This window comes from Ovis aries, chromosome 20, assembly GCF_016772045.2.
Source record: "Ovis aries strain OAR_USU_Benz2616 breed Rambouillet chromosome 20, ARS-UI_Ramb_v3.0, whole genome shotgun sequence".
NCBI classification, from domain to species: Eukaryota; Metazoa; Chordata; class Mammalia; order Artiodactyla; family Bovidae; genus Ovis; species Ovis aries.
In genome coordinates this window covers 6,231,925-6,253,940 of record NC_056073.1, presented here as the reverse complement: position 1 = coordinate 6,253,940, position 22,016 = coordinate 6,231,925, and the positions used below count along the sequence as shown (strand labels likewise).

Here is a 22,016-nt window from a genome sequence, read left to right as displayed (position 1 = left end):
AATTATTTGTTTAAATCTATGTGAGAATTGTGAAAACTTGTCTTGTTTTACTTTGTTTTTCCATTCTTAGCTGTTCAGTGACTTTTCAGAAAGGCAAACGGAGTAATAAATTCATTTATCCTGCTACTGGAACTGGGGATTCAGTGCCACTCGAATTCCATTTCCCTTCAGTTTGAAAGTCCTGTTTCTTCTAAATCTCCTTCCTATGTATGTTTCATTATCAATTTTTGTTTCCCCTGGTAATAGTCATGATTTGGAAACATTTTTCCCACACACTGGGTGATTGAAATGATCTTTCTTATTATTCAGAGAACTCTGGAAATGGCAACCTTGATGTGGACCCTTTCTTGATTGACTAGAACTGATTCTTTATTATCTCTCTCCTGCCTTGCTGATGTTTTCTTCATTCTACTCCTAAATTTGTTCATGCTGGGGTTGGACAATATTAATGTGTTTGTATTAATCACTCTGCACTGTTTGTATATTTTCCATATTGAGTGTGTCAATTGAAATAATGTGTTCACTTTTATAAACTCCTAAAAGATTGAGACACTTAAAAATTTATCTCACATGTGTGACAATTAGCAAGGCGAATTCTGCTAGTGAGCAAATAACTTTTGGAGATTTTGTTTATTTTTCAGAAATATGTTCGGGCCCTTGGGAATTGTTAAATGCCCTGAGGCAGTAGATTTTTATTCATTTCTCTATTAGTAATTCCTGATTTGGTAATTACTGTATTCAGAAAATTAATGCATCAGTGAATTAGAGAGTAATCAAATAACCCAAGTAAGTTAATGTTCCTTATCAGAGAACGTAGTGTACTTCTCAGAAATACCTTACAAATTTATTGCATCAAATTTTATTTGCTATGAATTTGTCAAACACGAAGCTATTAGATTTAACTCACTTGTACTTAATGAATTTAAACTTCTATCAAATGCCCATCGCTGAGGAATACAAGGAAGATTAATACATAGTCCTGTTCTTAAGGAGTTTAGGGAATAAAGTAGAGACAGTCACAAGCGATTACAGTATAAGGTGATAAAAGTGGTGTATTTCCATATGCATGGCATTATATATATATTACATATATGCTTATGCTCTTTTATATATACTACATACATATATATATTGCATATGTATTGTACACACACATATATATATACTTTTATATATTTACAGTAGGTAGATAGATAAACACTTAAATTCCCTTGCTCCTCATCATTTTATTTTGTTTTTAACTGGAAGGTTATTACGTTACAATATTGTGATGGTTTCTGTCGCACAGCAGGCTGAATCAGCCGTCGGTGGACATTTGTCCTCTCCCTCTTAAACCTCGCTCCCACCTTCCTCCCCACCCCACCCCTCCAGGCTGTCACAGAGCACCTGCTTTGGGGTCCCTGCATCATATAGCAAATTCCCACTGGCTATCTGTTTTACATATGGTGATGTACATGTTTTAATACTACTCTCTCCAACCCTCTTCCTCCCCCACTGTGACCCTAAGTCTGTTCTTTATGTCTGCGTCTCCCTTGCTGCCCTGCAAATAGGATCATCAGTTCCATCTTCCCAGATTCCATACATATGTGCTAATACTCAGCATTTGTCTTTCTCTTTTTAACTTACTTCATTCTGTATAATAGGTTCTAGGTTCATCCATCTCATTAGAACTGATTCAAATGCATAATGGGGTACAGGTGCCTTTTTCAGTATGCTTTCCTGAGGGCCTATGCCCAGTAGTGGAATTGCTGGGTCATATGATAGCTTTATTCCTATTTTATTTTTATTTTTAATTGAAAGATAATTGATTCGCAATACTGGTTTGATTTCTGCCATACATCAACATAAATTAGACATAGGTGTACATGTGTCTCCTCCCTCTTGAACCTCCCTCCCACCTCCCACTCTTTCCCGCCCCTCTAAGTGGTTATGGAGCCCCAGTTTATTCCTGAATCATACAGCAAATTTCCAGTGGCTATCTACTTTTCATACTATAGAGTATATGCGTCCATGCTTCTCTCTCCACTCATCTCACCCTCTCCTTCCTCCCCTCACCCTTGTTTATAAGTCTGTTCTCTATGTCTGCATCTCCAGTGCTGCCCTACAAGTAGATTCATCAGCACCATCTTTGTAGATCCCATTTATAAGGATTAATAGATGATATTATTTTTATCTTTCTGGCCTACTTCCCTCATATAATAGGCTCTAGGTTCATCCACCTCATTAGAACGGACTCAAATATGTACCTTTTCATGGCTGAGTAGTTTCCATTGTATATATGTACCATAGCTTTTTTATCCATTCATGTGTTGATGGACATCTAGGTTGCTTCCACATCCTAGCTATTGTAAACATTGCTGCAATAAATATTGGGGTATATGTGTCTTTTTCAGTTTTGGTTTCCTCATGGTATATGTCTAGAAGGGGTATTGCTTGGTCAAATGGTGATTTTATTCCTAGTTTTTAAAGGAATCTCTGTAGTGGCTGTATCAATTTATATTCCTATCAGCAATGTAAGGGAGTTCCCTAATCTCCACATCCTTTCCAGCAATTCTTTGCGGATTTTTTGATGGTGGCCAGTCTCACTGGTATGAGGTGATAGCTCATTGTAGATTTGATTTGCCTTTCTCTAATAATGAGCAGTGTTGAGCATCTTTTCATGTGTTTGTTAGCCATTTGTACATTTTCTTTGAAAAAAGGTATGTTTAGTTTTTCTGCCCTTTTTTAGATTGGATAGTTTGTTTTCCTAGTATTGAACCACATGAGCAGCTTGTATATTTTGGAGTTAATCCTTTGCCAGCTGTTTCATTTGTTATTATTTTCTCCCTTTCTGAGAGTTGTCTTTTCACCTTGCTTATAGTTTCCTTCATTGTGCAGAAGTTTTTAAGTGTAATTAGGTCCCATTTGTTTATTTTGCTTTTATTTCCATTATTCTAGGAGGTGGGTCATAGACGATCTTGCTGTCATTTATGTCAAAGAGTGTTCTGCCTAAATTTTCCTCTAAAAGTTTTATATTTTTTGGTCTTTAATCCATTTTGAGTTTATTTTTGTGTATGGTGTTAAGAGGTGTTCTAATTTCATTCTTTCACATGTAGTTCCTCAACTTTCCTAGTACCAATTATTGAAGATACTGTCTTTTCTCTATTGTATATTCTTGCCTCCTTCATCAAAGATAAGGTCCCCATAGGTGCATGGATTTTTCTCCGAATTTCTATCTTGTTCCATTGGTCTATATTTCTTTTTTTGTGACAGTACCATACTGTCTTGAAGACTGTCACTTTTTAGTATAGTCTGATGTCAGGCAGATTGATTTCTCCAGCTCCAATCTCCTTTCTCAAGATTGCTTTGGCTATTTGAGGTGTTCTTTGTTTCCGTGAAAATTGTAAAATGATTTGTTCTAATTTTGTGAAAAATATCACTGATAGTTTGATAGGAATTGCCTATCAGTTCTTTGGCACTCAGTCTTCTTTATGGTCCAACTCTCACATCAGTACATGGCTACTGGAAAAACCATATCTTTGACTATACAGACCTTTGTTGGCAAACTGATGTCTGTGCTTTGTCTCTTTAGGTAGGTTTATTCCTAGGTGTTTTATTCTTTTTGCCACAATGGTGAAAGTGATTGTTTCCTTAATTTCTCCTGATATTTCATTGTTAGTGTATAGGAGTGCAAGCGATTTCTGTGTATTAACTTTGTATCCTTTTTGACTTTGCTACTTTCTTTGATTAGTGTTAGTAATTTTCTGGTGACATCTTTAAAGTTTTCTTTGTAAAGAATCATGTCATCTGCAAACAGTGAGAGTTTTACTTCTTTTCCAGTCTGGTTCCTTTTATTTCTTTTCCTTCTCTGATTGCTGTGGCTAGGACTGCCAAAACTACACTGAACAAGAGTGGCAAGAGTGGGCACCCTGGTCTTGTTCTTGATTTTAGAGGAAATGCTTTAAATTTTTCACCATTGAGAATAATATTTGCTGTGGAATTGTCATATATGGCCTTTATTATCTTGAGGTAGGTTGCTTCTGTTCCTACTTTCTGGAGAGTTTTATCATAGATTGGTACTGAATTTTGTCAAAAGTTTTCTCTGCATCCATTGAGATAATCATACGGTTTTAATCTTTCAGTTTGTTAATATGGTGTCTCAAATCGATTGATTTGCATATATTGAAGAATCCTTACATCCCTGGGATAAAGCCCATTTGGTAATGATTCATGATCTTTTTAATGTGCTGTTGAATTTTGTTTGCTAGAATTTTGTTGAAAATTTTTGCATAAATGTTCATCAGTGATATCGGCCTATAATTTTCTTTTCTTGTGGCGTATTTGTCTGGTTTTGGCACTGGCGTGTTACTGGTCTCACAGAGTGAGTTTGGGAGTTTTCCTTCCTCTGAAATTTTCTGGAAGAGTCTGAGTAGGATAGGTGTTAGCTCTTTAAACTTTTGCTGGGATTCACCTTTGAAGGTCTCTGAGTCTTTGTTTACTGGAAGATTTTTTTTTATTATTATAGTTTTGATTTCTGTGTCTGTAATTGGCCTATTCATATTTTCTACTTTGTCCTGGTTCAGTTTTGGAAGGCTATACTTTTCTAAGAATTTGCCGATTTTTTCCAGGTTGTCCATATTATTGGGATATAGTTGCTCATAGTAGGATCTTACAGTCCTTTGTATTTCTGTGTTGTCTGTTATAACTCCTCCTTTTTCACTTCTAATTTTATTAATTTTAGTCTTCTCCCTTCTTTTCTTGATGAGTCTGGCTAACAATATGTCAGTTATGATCATTATGTAGTGTCTTTCTTTGTTTCATAAATGTCTTTATTTTAAAGTCTATTTTATCTGATATGAGTATTGCTACTCATGCTTTCTTTTGATTTCCATTTGCATGATATATCTTTTTCCAGCTCCTCACTCCCTGTATGTCTCCTTAGGTCTCAGGTGGATCTCTTGTAGACAGCATACATAGGGGTCTTCTTTATGTATCCATTCAGCCAATCTGTGTCTTTTAGTTGGAACATTTAGCCCATTTACATTTAAGGTAATTATCGATAAATATCATCCTGTTACCATTTACTTTATTGTTTTGGATTTGTTTTTATAAGCCTTTCTTTGTATGTTTCTTGTCTAGAGAAGTTCCTTTAGCATTTATTGAAGAACTGGTTTGGTGGTTCTGAATTCTCTTAACTTTTGTTTGTCTTTAAAGCTTTTGATTTCTCCTTCAAATCTAAATGAGATCCCTGCTGAATAAAATAATCTTGGTTGTAGTTTTTCTGCTTTCATCACTTGATATAAAAAGGTCAGCTGTTGGCTTTATGGGGGTCCTCTTGTATGTTATTTGTTGATTTTCCCTTGCTGCTTTTAATATTTGTTCTTGTGTTCAATTTTCATTAGTTTGATTAATATGTGTCTTGGTGTTTCTCCTTGGATTTATCCTGTATGGGACTCTGGGCTTCCTGAACTTGGGTGGCTATTTCCTTTCCATTTCAGGGAAACCTTCAATTATAATCTCTTCAAATATTTTCTCATGCCTTTTCCTTTTGCCTTCTTCTTCTAGGACACATATGATTTGAATGTTGGGATGCTTAATGTTGTTCCAGAGGTCTCTGAGGTGGTCCTCATTTCTTTTTATTCTTTTTCCTACTCTGCTTCAGGTATTTCCACCATTCTATCTTCCAGCTTACTTATCCATTCTTCCATCTCAGTTACTCTACTGTTGGTTCCCTCCAGTATATTTTCATGCTCAGTTATTTCATTGTTCATTGTTGATTATTTTGTAATTCTTCTAGTCCTTGTTAGACATTTCTTGCATCTTCTTGAACTTACCTCCAGTCTACTTATCTGTGCCTCCATTGTGCTTTCAAGATTTTAAATCATCTTTCTATCATTATTTTAAATTCTCTTTCAGGTGGACTACCTATTTCTGCCTTGCTTGTTTTGTCTTGTAGCTTTGTACCATGTTCCGTCATCTGCTGTTTATTTCTGTCTTTTCATTTGGTTTAATTTATTGAGTTTGAGGTCTCCTTTCTGCAGGCTGGAAGGTTGTAGTTCCTCTTAATTGTGGAGTCTATCCCCCATGGGTAGGTTGGGAACAGTGTCTTGTGAAGGTTTCCTGGTTGGAGGGACTTGTGCCTGTGTCCAGGTGGATGGAGCTGGATCTTGTCTTTCTGGAGGGTAGTGCTGTGTCCAGTAGTGTGTTTTGGGGTATCTGTGGGTTCAATATGGATTTGGGCAGACTGCCTGTTGATGTGCAGAGTTGTGCTCATGTTTTGCTGAAGGATTGGTATGGGCCATCCTGAACTATAGCTTGCTGGCTTTTGGGTGGTGCTTGGTCTGTGTTGAGTTGGAGCACTTTGGGTGGGCTCTTGCCTATTAATGTTCCATGTGGTGAGGAGTTCTCTGAAGGTCCAAAGTACTAGATTTAAGTCTCCTGCCTCTGGGATTCAGACCTGACTCCTTACAATAGCATTAAGACTTCTCAGGCCACACTGCACAGAAGACAAAGCCTCTAGATTAATGGTGAAACAGCTCTCAACAGCCAAGAACACCCAAAGAGATTCATGGACTCATTCCAAAGATGTTGGTTTGCCTTTCTGGATGTCTGGGGTCCTCTGCCAGTGTTCAGAAGATGTTTTGTGTTAATTGCTACACCTGGGGTGCTCTGTCTCCTCACAGCCACTGCTCCATTAGGAAGCTTTGTCTGGCTGAAAGATTTCATATAAGGACTCTCATTTCAAAAGTACTCTGAAGCATAGTATTAGACATCCTCACAGCCCTCATGATAATCCTTTTCTAGTTGGTACTTTTTTTCCCTTTTTCTCCTCCTGGATCTTCTTGTCCACTTCACTCCTCATCATTTTAGTTTACTCTTCTCTCTTTTCTTACCAAAACCTCTGTTTTGAATACTATGATCATGAAAGGATTTAATTGAATTAAAAAGACCAGATATTTTGAAACATGGCTTATTTTATATGACAATAACAATAATAAGAAAAATGAAATGTTACTAATTAAACTAAGCAACTCCATTGATCATTAGATTGATTTCAACTTAGAGATGTTAAAATGTGGGGTGAAAGTGTATCACACAATGAAGAATATGATAATTAAGACTTTCATTGTGGCCAGTGGTCTCTGTGTTATGGTCCTCTGTATGAGTGACAGCTCATCCTGTGTCTTTGTCCACCAAAACTTATGAACTTTAAACCCTCATTTGGAAGTATAAAGTAGCACCTTAAAGGCATTTACTTTTGCATATGATTTCAGAAATTACCACTAAAACTCAAATGAAAAAAAAGTAGCAGCTATATATTTTAGAAAGTTACAGGAATTTATGTGGATAAATCATTGTCATCCCTGCTTATGGGACAGTATTTTACTGAGGAATAATCTCTCTGTTACAAAAGAGAATAATAAAAATTATTTTAGGACATATTTTTGCTGTTCTTCAATAATGCTTTATGAAAGTTTATTTATTCAGCAAATATTTTATTGAGTACTTCTATGTTCCAGATGTGTTGTTAAGAAGCTAAGGATATATCAGGGAACAAAATAGACACACGGTCTTCATCAAATTTATATTCTATGAATTGATGTATGGCTATTAGGCAAATACAATTGTGTTTATGAAAGGCCAGAATTTTTATGTTGTTTGTATGTTTGTGTGTTTGGGGTCAAAAGTATCAAATTTTTAACATGTAAAAATTGACTCAGAGAGAAAAGGCAAACAATTGGAAGGTGGAGGCCAAAAGGAAAGCAAACATTGAGAAAGTCCAAGAAAAACAGATGAAAAAATAACAAAGATGTTTCAAGTAGATTATAAATGAGGACTGCAGTTTTTTAAATTAAATTAAATTCAGTTCAGTTCAGTTCAATTGCTCAGTCATGTCCAACTCTGCGACTCATGAATCACAGCATGCCAGGCCTCCCTGTCCATCACCAACTCCCAGAGTTCACTCAGACTCACGTCCATCGAGTCCGTGATGCCATCCAGCCATCTCATCCTCTGTCGTCCCCTTCTCCTCCTGTCCCCAATTCCTCCCAGCATCGGAGTCTTTTCCAGTGAGTCAACTCTTCACATGAGGTGGCCAAACTTCTGGAGTTTCAGCTTTAGCATCATTCCCTCCAAAGAAACCCCAGGGCTGATCTCCTTCAGAATGACTGGTTGGATCTCCTTGCAGTCCAAGGGACTCTCAAGAGTCTTCTTCAACACCACACTTCAAAAGCATCAATTCTTCACCACTCAGCCTTCTTCACAGTCCAACTCTCATATCCATACATGACTACTGGAAAAACCATAGCCTTGACTAGACAAAACCCCAAATACATTACTTTTTGGGGGCTCCAAAATCACTGCAAATGGTGATTGGAGCCATGAAATTAAAAGACTCTTACTCATTGGAAGGAAAGTTATGACCAACCTAGATAGTATATTGAAAAGCAGCCAGCAGAAATATCAATAACCTCAGATAAGCAGATGACACCACCCTTATGGCAGAAAGTGAAGAGGAACTCAAAAGCCTCTTGACAAAAGTGAAAGAGGAGAGCGAAAAAGTTGGCTTAAAGCTCAACATTCAGAAAACGAAGATCATGGCATCTGCTCCCATCATTTCATGGGAAATAGATGGGGAAACAGTGGAAACACTGTCAGACTTTATTTTTTGGGCTCCAAAATCACTGCAGATGGTGACTGCAGCCATGAAATTAAAAGATGCTTACTCCTTGGAAGGAAAGTTATGACCAACCTAGATAGCATATTCAAAAGCAGAGACATTAGTTTGCCAACAAAGGTCTGTCTAGTCAAGGCTATGGTTTTTCCAGTGGTCATGTATGGATATGAGAGTTGGACTGTGAAGAAAGCTGAGCGCTGAAGAATTGATGCTTTTGAAGTGTGGTGTTGGAGAAGACTCTTGAGAGTCCGTTGGACTGCAAGGAGATCCAACCAGTCCATTCTGAAGAAGATCAGCCCTGGGATTTCTTTGGCAGGAATGATGCTAAAGCTGAAACTCCAATACTTTGGCCACCTCATGTGAAGAGTTGACTCATTGGAGAAGACCCTGATGCTGGGAGGGATTGGGGGCATGAGGAGAATGGGACGACAGAGGATGAGATGGCTGGATGGCATCACGGACTCGATGGACGTGAGTCTGAGTGAACTCCAGGAGTTGGTGATGGACAGGGAGGCCTGGCGTGCTGCAATTCATGGGGTCGCAAAGAGTCAGACATGACTGAGTGACTGAACTGACTGACTGAAATACATTAAAATGTTGCAAATTGATAGAAATTGGGCATATTTCCAAAAAATGACTGTGAAGGCATTTGGCTTGAGTAAATTATTCAAAATCCAAGTCAAAGATTTCTGTAAGCTTGATGCAAATCCATGATGTTACTTAAAATTGGACACAGAATGAGTCGTGTCTCTTTTTTACATATTCAACAAACATTAAAAGAAAGCCCATCTTCTTCATCATGTTGTGCTAGGTATCAGATATGAAAAGAAAAATGAAAACAAAAACAAAAACACACAACATTTGCCCTCACAGTGCAACTATATATTAACCAAAAACACTCAAAAATGGGAAGTTTTGATACATTTAACAAGGCAGGGTGGAAAGTTTTAAGATTTATTATAATACCTGATCTAGATTTGAAGATCTGAGAAAGACTCTTGAGGAAAAAAAGTAGGAGATAAGATTTATGAGTTGTTTAGTAGCAGGCAAAGGGATTAGCTCTTGTAAAGTCCTTGTGGTCAGAAGGATACAAAGTAGTACATCAACACAAAGAAAGTTGTGTTTGATGAATTTTGGAAAGCAAGGAATTAATGGCACCCCACTCCAGTACTCTTGCCTGGAAAATCCCATGGACGGAGGAGCCTGGTAGGTGCAGTCCATGGGGTCGCTAAGAGTCGGACATGACTGAGCGACTTCACTTTCACTTTTCACTTTCATGCACTGGAGAAGGAAATGGCAACCCACTCCAGTGTTCTTGCCTAGAGAATCCTGGGGACGGGGGATCCTGGTGGGCTGCCATCTATGGGGTCACACAGAGTTGGACATGACTGAAGTGACTTAGCAGCAGCAGTAGTAGAGTTTAGTCAGAGATACTAAGTATTCCATTAAGGACCTTAAGAGCAAAGGGAAGTCACTGAAGATTTACACATGAAAGTGGTATGATGTTTGTATTTTTAAAAAATATTGCATTGTTAAAGCAATAAATATAAAGAATGTGATACAAAAGGCAAATGGTGATAATTGTAGTAAAAGATAATGGTCTGGACTTAGATGGTGGAAGAGTTGAGAAAATAAGTGTGAGTCAAAAAATATTTCAAGAGAAAAGCTGGAAGATTGGATGTGGATTTAATATTGAAATGGATGATAAAATAGAGACATGGTGTTCCCTACTGGGCTTGGTGACTTCAAGATGTCTTTGAGACATAAAAATGCAGATAAATATCAGAGAAGGCAGGTAGATATATGGACCTCAAGGTCATAGTAGGGGCAAGGGATGAAGATGGATGGTGCTGAACAGAATAAGGAAAGCAAAAAAAGGAAGACAGACTGAGGCTAAGGCATGGGAGAAAGCTAATATTCATAACTGGCTAGAAAATGATGAGTCTGCATAGAAAGAGTAGAAACCAGTGAGGATATTTTAAGAAGTGGTTATTGTAAGATCTGGAGAAAACTGGAAAACTGTAAGCTTGGGATCCAGAGTATGTGAAGACATCTGTCTTAGAGAAAGACTGAGTGACGTCTATTATATCATCAGAGAAGGAATAAAGGAGGTTAAATGAAACTTCTGACATGAAAGGTAGTGGTAAGTTGAGGAAAATTCCTATCAGATTGCTTTTCTTTTTCTAACCCCCAGGAATTAGCAGGTGAGTTTAACTGTAGAGGGAAGAGGTGGTGGGAGGATGAATGATCAGAAATTTGAGAATAGAGGTGGTTTGCAATGGTCCTCTGGATATTTGGGTGAGGGAGTTGCCCCAGGAACCAATAGGAATTGCCTTACATTGCTGATGGTACCTTCTGCCCTCATATATATGATCTCTGCAGCTATAATCAGCACTTTGGTGGATGCAAAGAGAAATGAGTTCATTAAAGACAGAAAGTTCTCCAAATGGGTGCAATGAGGCATCGGAAAAGCAAGGGGTTTAGGATATGAGTAAGATGGCAGAAAACTTGATCAGTCTGATGATGAGAAAGAGTTGATGGATTCAAAGAAAATAGAAAAATCACTGGACTAGAGACCATGATGATTCTAATCTCTGTGATTTTTATGATTCTCTAACTTATTTTTCTTACCTTTTAGAGCTTTAATGTTTTATTTTTACTGTTTATGAGAAAAAAGTTACCATGTAATAATGAGGTAATATTTTATAGATTATGAACATCGTGGTAGAATGACTAAGTCAGGATTTTATATGTTAGCACCTAATTATCTTGGAATACTCAGCCTCTCTTAGGTCCTAAACACTTGATTTCTGCCTATCTATCTTATCTATCTTATATATTTATTTATCTATTCATCTGTCACTTAAAGATAGTTACCCCAAAGAGATTATGAAAGTAGTGCTTCACCTTGTAATAACTTACAATGAAAGAGAATGTAAGAAAAGAATATATATATATATAACTCTCATTTTACTAATATAACATTATAAAATCAACTATATTTCATTAAAAAAGTAAAAATAATGCTTCAGAGTTAAAATTCTAATATAATTTCTCATATTTTCTAAACATACAAAGAGAAAGGATTCCAGGAACACAAATCACTAAGTGCAACTGGACCTTTTTTTATGCAGTTTTATTAGGGCCACCTCTTGTTTTTCCCCATTCATTTTTTTCCCCTTCTTCCTTTCTAAATAATAACTGAATGGTAAACCTGAAATTTCATGCTATGTTATGTTTAACCCCTGGCAAATTGTTACATTCTGAGCAGATATTTTAGTTAGAGGTTTTTAATGAATGGAAAAGACTCTGATGCTGGGAGGGATTAGGGGCAGGAGGAGAAGGGGATGACAGAGGATGAGATGGCTGGATGGCATCACTGACTCGATGGACATGAGTTTGAGTGAACTCCGGGAGTTGGTGATGGACAGGGAGGCCTGGCGTGCTGCGATTCATGGGGTCGCAAAGAGTCGGACACGACTGAGTGACTGAACTGAACTGACTGAATGAATGGCGAAGTCGTAGACAGATCAATGAACACTTACTTAGAAAATGGAAATAAATATGTGATAATCAGTATAGGCAATGCAAAAACATTGAGTTTGGGTTTTCGGGCATCTTTAATGGCAAAGTACTTAGTTCTTTCTTTTGGGGAGGGGGCTAGAGGGTGCGCTGCTTTGAATAAAAAAAGTTGCTGCAACAAACAGACTCAAAATACTTGATAATTCAAATACATTTATAGAAGCATATTATTCATTTAATAGTTTAAGATCGGAGGTCTTAGATTTCGGGTGGCTTTCACTATATGGTTTCAGGGACCCAAGCTTTTTCTACTTTGTTGCTCTGCTGTCTTTTAGGGTCACATGTTTCATTTTATTCTGCATCTGGAAAATAACAGCATGAGGAGGACTTTTAAAATTCACTTCTTTTAAAGCCTTGACTCAGACATGACCTTTCTAGTCCATTCATGTCTGTTTGGCTAAAGCTCATTGATATGACTCACCCAGCTGTGGTCAGCTAGGAAGTATAAAAGTTCTGTCAGTAACATTATAATATCGGAACAAATAGAGGTATATCTTCAAGTAGAATTCCAAATTTGCATAAACTTAAAAAAAGTAAAACACAGAAACATAAATATCAGTTTGTGGAGAGCTGACTCGATCTGCATCTCCTAGGCCCTCAGAGATTATGTGTTCTGCTTTTAGAGAATCTTATTGGGAAATTCTAAGATTTACTGCTCTATAAGATTAAACCAATTAATAAATATATTTGATTAATAGACCAACTATATTTATAATTGCTGAAGTAGCACTGACGCACAATCTTCCTGTTCAAAAAGCCTTATGAGACGGAATTATCATTCCACTTTACTAGAAATAAGAGCCTGAAAATGTTTTAGAAAACTTTTTACATTCTTCAAAATATCTGTTTTAACAGTACTATCAGTTCAGTTCAGTTCAGTCGCTTAGTAATGTCCGACTTTTTGCAACCCCATGATTCGCAGCACACCAGCCCTCCCTGTCCATCACCATCTCCGGAGTTCACTCAGACTCGCGTCCATCGAGTCACTGATGCCATCCAGCCATCTCATCATCTGTTGTCCCCTTCTCCTCCTGCTCCCAATCCCTCCCAGCATCAGGGTCTTCTCCAATGAGTCAACTCTTTGCGTGAGGTGGCCAAAGTAGTGGAGTTTCAGCTTTAGCATCATTCTTTCCAAAAAACATCCAGGACTGATCTCCTTTAAGGATGGACTGGATGGATCTCCTTGCAGTCCAAGGGACTCTCAAGAGTCTTCTCCAACACCACAGTACAAAAGCAACAATTTTTCTGCACTCAGCTTTCTTCACAGTCCAACTCTCACATCCATAAATGACCCCTGGAAAAACCATAGCCTTGACTAGACAGACCTTTGTTGGCAAAGTAATGCCTCTGCTTTTCAATATGCTATCTAGGTTGGTCATAACTTTCCTTCCAAGGAGTAAGCATCTTTTAATTTCATGGCTGCAGTCACAATCTGCAGTGATTTTGGAGCCCCCCAAAAGAAAGTCTGACACTGTTTCCACTGTTTCCCCATCTATTTCCCATGAAGTGATGGGACTAGATGCCATGATCTTCATTTTCTGAATGTTGAGCTTTAAGTCAACTTTTCACTCTCCTCTTTCACTTTCATCAAGAGGCTTTTGAGTTCCTCTTCACTTTCTGCCATAAGGGTGGTGTCATCTGCATATCTGAGGTTATTGATAATTCTCCCAGCAATCTTGATTCCAGCTTGTGCTTCTTCCAGCCCAGCGTTTCTCATGATGTACTCTGCATAGAAGTTAAATAAGCAGGGTGACAATATACAGCCTTGATGTACTCCTTTTCCTATTTGGAACCAGTCTGTTGTTCCAGGTCCAGTTCTAGCTGTTGCTTCCTGACCTGTATATAGGGTTCTCAAGAGGCAGGTCAGGTGGTCTGGTATTCCCATCTCCCTCAGAATTTTCCACAGTTTATTGTGATCCACACAGTCAAAGGCTTTGGCATAGTCAATAAGGCAGAAATAGATGTTTTTCTGGAACTCTCTTGCTTTTTCAATGATCCAGCGGATGTTGTCAAGTTGATCTCTGTCTGGTTCCTCTGCCTTTTCTAAAACAGCTAGAACAGCTGGAAGTTCATGGTTCACATATTGCTGAAGTCTGGCTTGGAGAATTTTGAGCATTGCTTTACTAGCATGTGAGATGAGTGTAATCGTGTGGTAATTTGAGCATTCTTTGGCATTGCCCTCTTTGGGATTGGAATGAAAACTGACCTTTTCCAGTCCTGTGGCCACTGCTGAATTTTCCAAATTTGCTGGCATATTGAGTGTAGCACTTTCACAGCATCATCTTTCAGGATTTGAAATAGCTCAACTGAAATGCCATCACCTCCACTAGCTTTGTTTGTAGTGATGCTTTCTAAGGCCCACCTGACTTCACATTCCAAGATGTCTGGCTGTTGGTGAGTGATCACAACATCGTGATTATGTTGGTTGTGAAGATCTTTTTGTACAGTTCTTCTCTGCATTCTTGCTACCTCTTCTTAATATCTTCTGCTTTTGTTAGGGCCGTACCATTTCTGTCCTTTATTGAGCCCATCTTTTTTTTTTTTAATTTTTTAAATTTTTTAATTTTTTTATAGTACTGTACTATATTTATTGATATCATAAAGTTCATATCATCTGTTTATAGGATGAATAGCTTGTCAGTACCTACATCAATAATGTCTTTTTTTTCCCCATATTTTTGTTAACTTTTTATTTTAGAAGAGTTTTAGATTTACAGAAAAGTTGCTCAGCTAGTACAGACATTTCCCATATATTCCAGATCCCGTTTCCTGTATTATTGACAACTTGTATTAACGCAACACACTGGTCACAATTCCTGAGCCAATATTAGCACAATAATAATTAATTAGGTCCACACCTTATTCAGGCTTCCTTACCTTTTTAAAAAAATTATTATTATTATTTTTTTATTTTTAATTTTTTTAATTTTTTTAATTTTAAAATCTTTAATTCTTACATGCGTTCCCAAACATGAACCCCCCTCCCACCTCCCTCCCCATAACATCTCTCTGGGTCATCCCCATGCACCAGCCCCAAGCATGCTGTATCCTGCATCAGACATAGACTGGCAATTTGATTCTTACATGATAGTATACATGTTAGAATGCCATTCTCCCAAATCATCCCACCCTCTCCCTCTCCCTCTGAGTCCAAAAGTCCGTTATACACATCTGTGTCATTGAGCCCATCTTTGCATGAAATGTTCCCTTGGTATCTCTAATTTTCTTGAAGAGATCTCTAGTCTTTCCCATTCTGTTGTTTTCCTCTATTCTTTGTGTTGATCGCTGAAGAAGGCTTTCTTATCTCTCCTTGCTATTCTTTGAAACTCTGCATTCAAATGGGTATATCTTTCCTTTTCTCATTTGTTTTTAGCTTGTCTTCTTTTCTTAGCTACTTGTAAGGCCACCTCAGACTGCCATTTTGCTTTTTTGCATTTCTTTTTCTTGGGGGTGGTCTTGATCCCTATCTCCTGTACAATGTCATGAACCTCCATCTACAGTTCATCAGGCCCTCTATCTATCAGATCTATTCCCTTAAATCTATTTATCACTTTCACTGTATAAATTAAAGGATTTGATTTGGGTCCTACCTGAATGGTCTAGTGGTTTTCCCTACTTTCTTCAATTTAAGTCTGAATTTGGCAATAAGGAGTTCATTATCTGAGGCATAGTCAGCTCCCAGTCTTGTTTTTGCTGACTCTATAGAGCTTCTCCATCTTTTGCTGCAAAGAATATAATCAATCTGATTTCAGTGTTGACCATCTGGTGATGTCCATGTGTAAAATCTTCTCTTTTGTTGTTGGAAGAGGGTTTTTGCTTTGACCAGTGTGTTCTCTTGGCAAAACTTTATTAGCCTTTGCCCTGTTTCATTCCGTACTCCAAGGCCAAATTTGCCTGTTAAACCAGGTGTTTCCTGACTTCCTAGTTTTGCATTCCAGTCCCCTATAATGAAAAGGACATCTTGTTTGAGTGTTAGTTCTAAAAGGTCTTGTAGGTCTTCATAGAACTGTTCAACTTCAGCTTCTTCAGCATTACTGGTTGGGGCTTAGGCTCAGATTACTGTGATATTGAATGGTTTGCCTTGGAAACAAACAGAGATCATTCTGTCATTTTTGAGATTGCATCCAAGTCCTGCATTTTGGACTCTTTTGTTGACCATGATGGCTACTCCATTTTGTCCAAGGGATTCCTGCCCACAGTAGTAGATATAATGGTCATCTGAGTTCAATTCACCCATTCCAGTCCATTTTAGTTTGCTGATTCCTAGAATGTCGATGTTCACTCTTGCCATCTCTTGTTTGACCACTTCCAATTTGCCTTGATTCATGGACCTGACATTCCAGGTCCTATGTGGTATTGCTCCCTACAGCATTGGACCTTGCTTCTCTCACCAGTCACATCCACAACTGGGTATTGTTTTTGCTTTGGCTCCATCCCTTCATTCTTTCTGGAGTTATTTCTCCACTGATCTCCAGTAGCATATTGGGCACCTACCAACCTGGGGAGTTCCTCTTTCAGTATCCTACCATTTTGCCTTTTCATGCTGTTCATGGGGTTTAGTTATATATAAATGTTAACTATATTTATATCTTTCTTTCCATCTAACTATTATCCATCTAATATCTATCTATCAAAGAAGTTCCAGTGTCAGGATTCACTCAGTGTATATTTACCACATAGGTTTTCTGAAGGAACTGTTCTATTTTTTCTTTTACAAAAAATTCCATTAGGGTAAAAATAGATGTATCCTTTTTTTCCTATATAAAATTATAATCTTCATTGCTTTGATCACCCACCTTTAATCTATACATAAAGACTTTTCCCTAATTTTTCAGCAAGAAACTTACTTTTGAGTATGTAATATGTGTCAAGTACTGTGCTAGGCATAAAGAATACAAATAGCAAAAATATCGTGCTCTGCTCCTGTTTTCAAGCAGGTGGAGAGAGAGAAACAGGGGATGCAGAGAAGGCGATGGGGAGACAGAGAGGGAGAGAGGAGAAAGCGTACTGACAACATACCATGTCTCAAGTGTGGAGGTGCAAACACAACAGGAATTTAAATTGAGTCTTGAGTGCATGTATCATATAGGAAGGTACATGACTCCACTTCTGGGGGTGGAGAAAACTCCAGGGAAGCTGTAACACCTGTTGTGCATGTCAGCAGAGCAGAGAGGAATTACTAAAGCTATGTGGAAAGAGAAGAGAAAAAGTAAGCAGAAAATGGACAATCTCACAGTAAGAGAGAATATGATCCACTTAAGGCACTGGAGGAGAAGGCAATGGCACCCGACTCCAGTACTCTTGCCTGGAAAATCCCATGGATGGAGGAGCCTGGTAGGCTGCAGTCCATGGGGTTGCTAAGAGTCGGACATGACTGAGTGACTTCACTTTCACTTTTCACTTTCATGCCTTGGAGAAGGAAATGGCAACCCACTCCAGTATTCTTGCCTGGAGAATCCCAGGGATGGGGGAGCCTGGTGGGCTGCCATCTATGGGGCTGCACAGAGTTGGACATGACTGAAGCAACTTAGCAGCAAGGCACCGGAAGTATTAAATAGGTAGCGAGTAGAGCAAGGGGCAATCTAGTGATAACTGAGACTAAAAGGCAGCCTAATCCTAGAGCATTCTTCTAGTAATGATAATTTACTTACCTGTTCGGGGCCTCACGTGGTCTGAGTGCTTCGGCACCTCTGGGTTTGCCTCCCTGTCCCCATCGACTCTGCAGGAATCTGTATGTCTTTGCAGCAACATTGTTTGGTTTTCAGTGAAAGTTCCAAGCACCCAGGTGGTTTTTCTCCTCCCCCTGTTCTGTGATGTTCAGTTTAACTCAGTTCAGCCTGTTTCTGGGTCATTGTACTTTGAGATGCAGGTGTATCTGAGATCAGAAATTGTTACCAAAGTATAGAAATGCGATTTCAATAAACGAGATCCACTCTGCAGTTTCTGCTGTAAAGCGAGTAGTGCAAACTGAATAACATTCAAAAAGAAAAGGAATCTTTCTCCCCTGACACATTGTGGCAGACCTGAGCTCTGGGAAGTCATGTTCATACATTCGCCTGGTCTTGAACTGTTTCCAGTACGGTAGTGGAGGTAGCCCTGTAAACACAGGGTGTGAGAGGAGGTGAGCTCAGGGCATTTCTACTCTGCCATTTGGCTGATATCCAGCAATTAAAACAAACAAACAATGCATATAATGTAACTGCATTGAAATGTAAGTGGTTTTGAAACGGATGAAATCAAAGTGCTTGAAAGCCTGGGCATGGGGCAATCTTCACCAAAGAGTGTGCAGGTGAGGACTAGAGTAGGAAGTGACCCTAGAATAAAAGTCACTAGCATTCTTGTCCTTTATTCATTTTTCTAGCAGAGACTTCAGTTTTAAAATCTTGATGGGCATGAGCTCATAATGTATTGGGAACTTGACTTTTTTATACTACTGACTAAATCTCAGTTTATTTTTGGCTTCATAAATTTACTTTTAATACCTTTGACCTGGACAATGCTCCAACTTTTATTCTAGATTTTCAAACTTCTATTTCTAAGGTAATTAAGTCAGAGCTGTACCTGGAAGATATTTGGGTGAATGATGTGTACTGATGATCTAATTTTTTTCTCTAAACTCTGAACTAAAAGCAGCAAGGCCATATAATAAATAATCCATTCCTTCTTTACCCTTTGAAGTGCACTTTTTATGGCTTATTAAATTATTACATAAATTCATTATGGTTTGACTCTAGGGTGTTCTGTTCAAAAGACAAGCTATTGTTCAGTTTCCTACAGCTTTATTCTACTATCAGGTTGTTTCAAATTGCTATATTGCTCTCATTTTTCAATATTTATCTAGTTATTTTCAAGTTTATTTATCTAATGATATTAAAACAAAAAAAATACTCAGAGTAACTTAAATTGGAACTTGTTTTATTTATAAATAACATAACATAAACTTTCTTACTTTAAAGGCTATTTAGTCCCTTGCATTTATTTTTCTTAAGAGAAATGTTATTTTTAAAAGATTTTGTTTTTATAAAACTTTTTTTCTCTTCACTATACCTTAAGTATTAAAAATAGTATTAAAAATAAAAGAAGTATTAACATGATAATTTCATTAAATTGATTAGATAATTTGCTACTTTTAAAACTTAAAATATTTTATCCAGGAAGATCCCCTGGAGAAGGAAATGGCAATCCACTCCAGTATTCTTGCCTGGAGAATCCTATGGACAGAGAAGCCTAGTAGGTTACAGTCCATGGGGTCGCAAAGAGTTGGACACGACTGAGTGACTTCACCTGACCTCACCTCAAGATCTGTAAAGAACCCTGGATTTTATCTTCCCAATAACCTAATATAAAAAAAGAGGGCATAGTAATAGAGATTTTCCAGAGATTACATGCTGGTTAGTTGCAGACCCAATATTCAGCTGAAACCAGTTCAATACTAATCTTGTTTAGTAAACCATTGGGCTGACATTAGAGAATCTATATCAAAGCTATTGTTATAATTTACTTAGATGTTTATTCTTTTGTAAGCTAGGGATAAAAGGATGTTTGTGAGGAATAAATGGGATCATGCATACACAGTACTCATATGCTGGATATACGGGAACATTCAATAAATGTTTGCTGTTATTAGTAATAATATCAACAATGGGGATCGCTTGGGCCATATTTGTAACTAGATATATAATTCAACAACTTTTTTTAAGTTTTAAAGTTTTTTTTTATATAGACCATTTTTATAGTCTGCATTGAATCTGATATGTTGTTGCTTCTGTTGTTTATGTCTTGGTGCTTTGCTGTGAAGTATGCGGGATCTTAGCTGCCTGGAGTGAAACGAACTGAAAGTTGCTTAGTCGCGTGTCATGTCCGACTCTTTGTGATGCATGGACTATATGGTCCACGGAATTCTCCAGGCTGATTACTGAAGTGGGTAGCCTTTCCCTTCTCCAGGGGCTCTTCCTAAACCAGGGATAGTACCCAGGTCTCCCTCATTGCAGATAGTTGGTAAAGAATCCGCCTGCAATGCGGGAGACTTGGGTGTGATCCCTGAGTTGGGAGGAGCCCCTGGAGAGTGGAAAGGCTACCCACTCCAATATTCTGGCCTGGAGAATTCCATGGACTGTACAGTCCATGGGGTCACAAAGAGTCAGACACGACTAAGCAACTTAGCTCCCTGATCAGGAATCAAACCCTCACCTCCTGATCTGGAGAGCAAAGTCTTAACCACTGGACTGGCAGGGAAATCCCAAAAACCTTTTAAAATTTGCTGAAGTTCCCTCCCAATATGTGACATTTGGAAGAAATTAATAATTGTAAATGCCATTCTCAAATTTTAAATGTTATTCAGATTCTTTCCTTGTGAATGAAGGTTGAACTTCAAATCTGAGAAAATGGAACTGATGAAATGGAAAATAAAATCATCCTGGGTGTTTTAATAAGTGACATCATCTAAATAATTCTTAAAAGTTGGCTTGATTTTTTTTCTAATATTTTCAAAGATTTTAAATTTATACATGCTAGGAGCTGAGGGTACTGAGATAAATAACACTGAGAGCCTTAATAAATAAAACAAGACCCACTGTTTTGATGCAGCTGCCTAGGGGAAGCTATCGATCATTCAGAAAAGCCATGGAGTGGCTACACAGACAGTTGGGATCTTTTGAGCTGAGTTCATTGACAGAAGAGTGTAGATGAAGAGAGACCCAGGGAGGTGAAACTGATTTTATTTTGCTTCTGTGTTCAGAGCTGATGGCATCACACTGCCTTGTCTGTCAATGCTGCATCAAGCTGACAGCACAGTCTGTGTCCCCTGCGTTTCTCTTGTTGGACACTGCTCTTTCATTGATTTGTCGTCTGAAACATTGACCAGGACTGCTAACTCTGTAACTGCTGTTATCAACAACAGCAAAAATTATTGCTTTTATAAAACAAAGTGATAGAAGAAAGTACAGCTTTATTTTCATTTAGGGAAAGGCAAGGTTGGTTTAAAAAGCATTAATGCGTGCACACACACACATTATATATGTTTGTGTATGTAATTTAGAAAGACGGTAATGACGATGCGATATGCAAGGCAGCCAAAGAGACACAGATGAAAAGAACGGACTTTTGAACTATGTGGGAGAAGGCGAGGGTGGGATATATGAAGGAATAGCATTGAAACATGTATATTACCATATGCAAAATAGATGACCAGAGCAAGTTCCATGCATGAGGCAGGACACCCAAAGCTGGTGCAGTAGGACAACCCAGAGGGATGGGATGCGGAGGGAGGTGAAGGGGGCTTCAGGATGGTGGGAAACACCCATGGCTGATTCATGTCAATGCACGCCAAAACCACCACAGTATTATAAAGTAATTAGCCTCTGATTAAAATAAATAATTTTCAAAAGAATTCATACGAAATAATGCCATTTGCAGCAATGTGGATGGACATGGAGAATATCATACTAAGTGAAGAAAGAAAAAAAATCATATGATATCTATTATACTTGGGACCTAAAAAAAATACAGAAAGAACTCATTTACAAAATGGAAACAGACTAACAGATTTCAAAATTAAACAGTTCAGTTCAGTTCAGTTCAGTCGCACAGTCATGTCCAACTTTTTGAGACCCCATGAGTCGCACCACACCAGGCCTCCCTCTCCATCACAAATTTCCAGAGATCACTCAAACTCATGTCCATCGAGTCGGTGATGCCATCCAGGCATCTCATCCTCTATTGTCCCCTTCTCCTCCTGCCCCCAATCCCTCCCAGCATCAGTCTTTTCTAATGAGTCAAC

At 38.1% G+C, this 22,016-nt stretch overlaps 1 protein-coding gene across 4 annotated transcripts in view; it reads left to right on the top strand.

Moving 5' to 3' along the window:
* The window catches only part of TINAG (tubulointerstitial nephritis antigen), a 107,561-nt gene that overhangs the window by 50,140 nt on the left and 35,405 nt on the right, over positions 1 to 22,016 (top strand). The window lies entirely within an intron of this gene.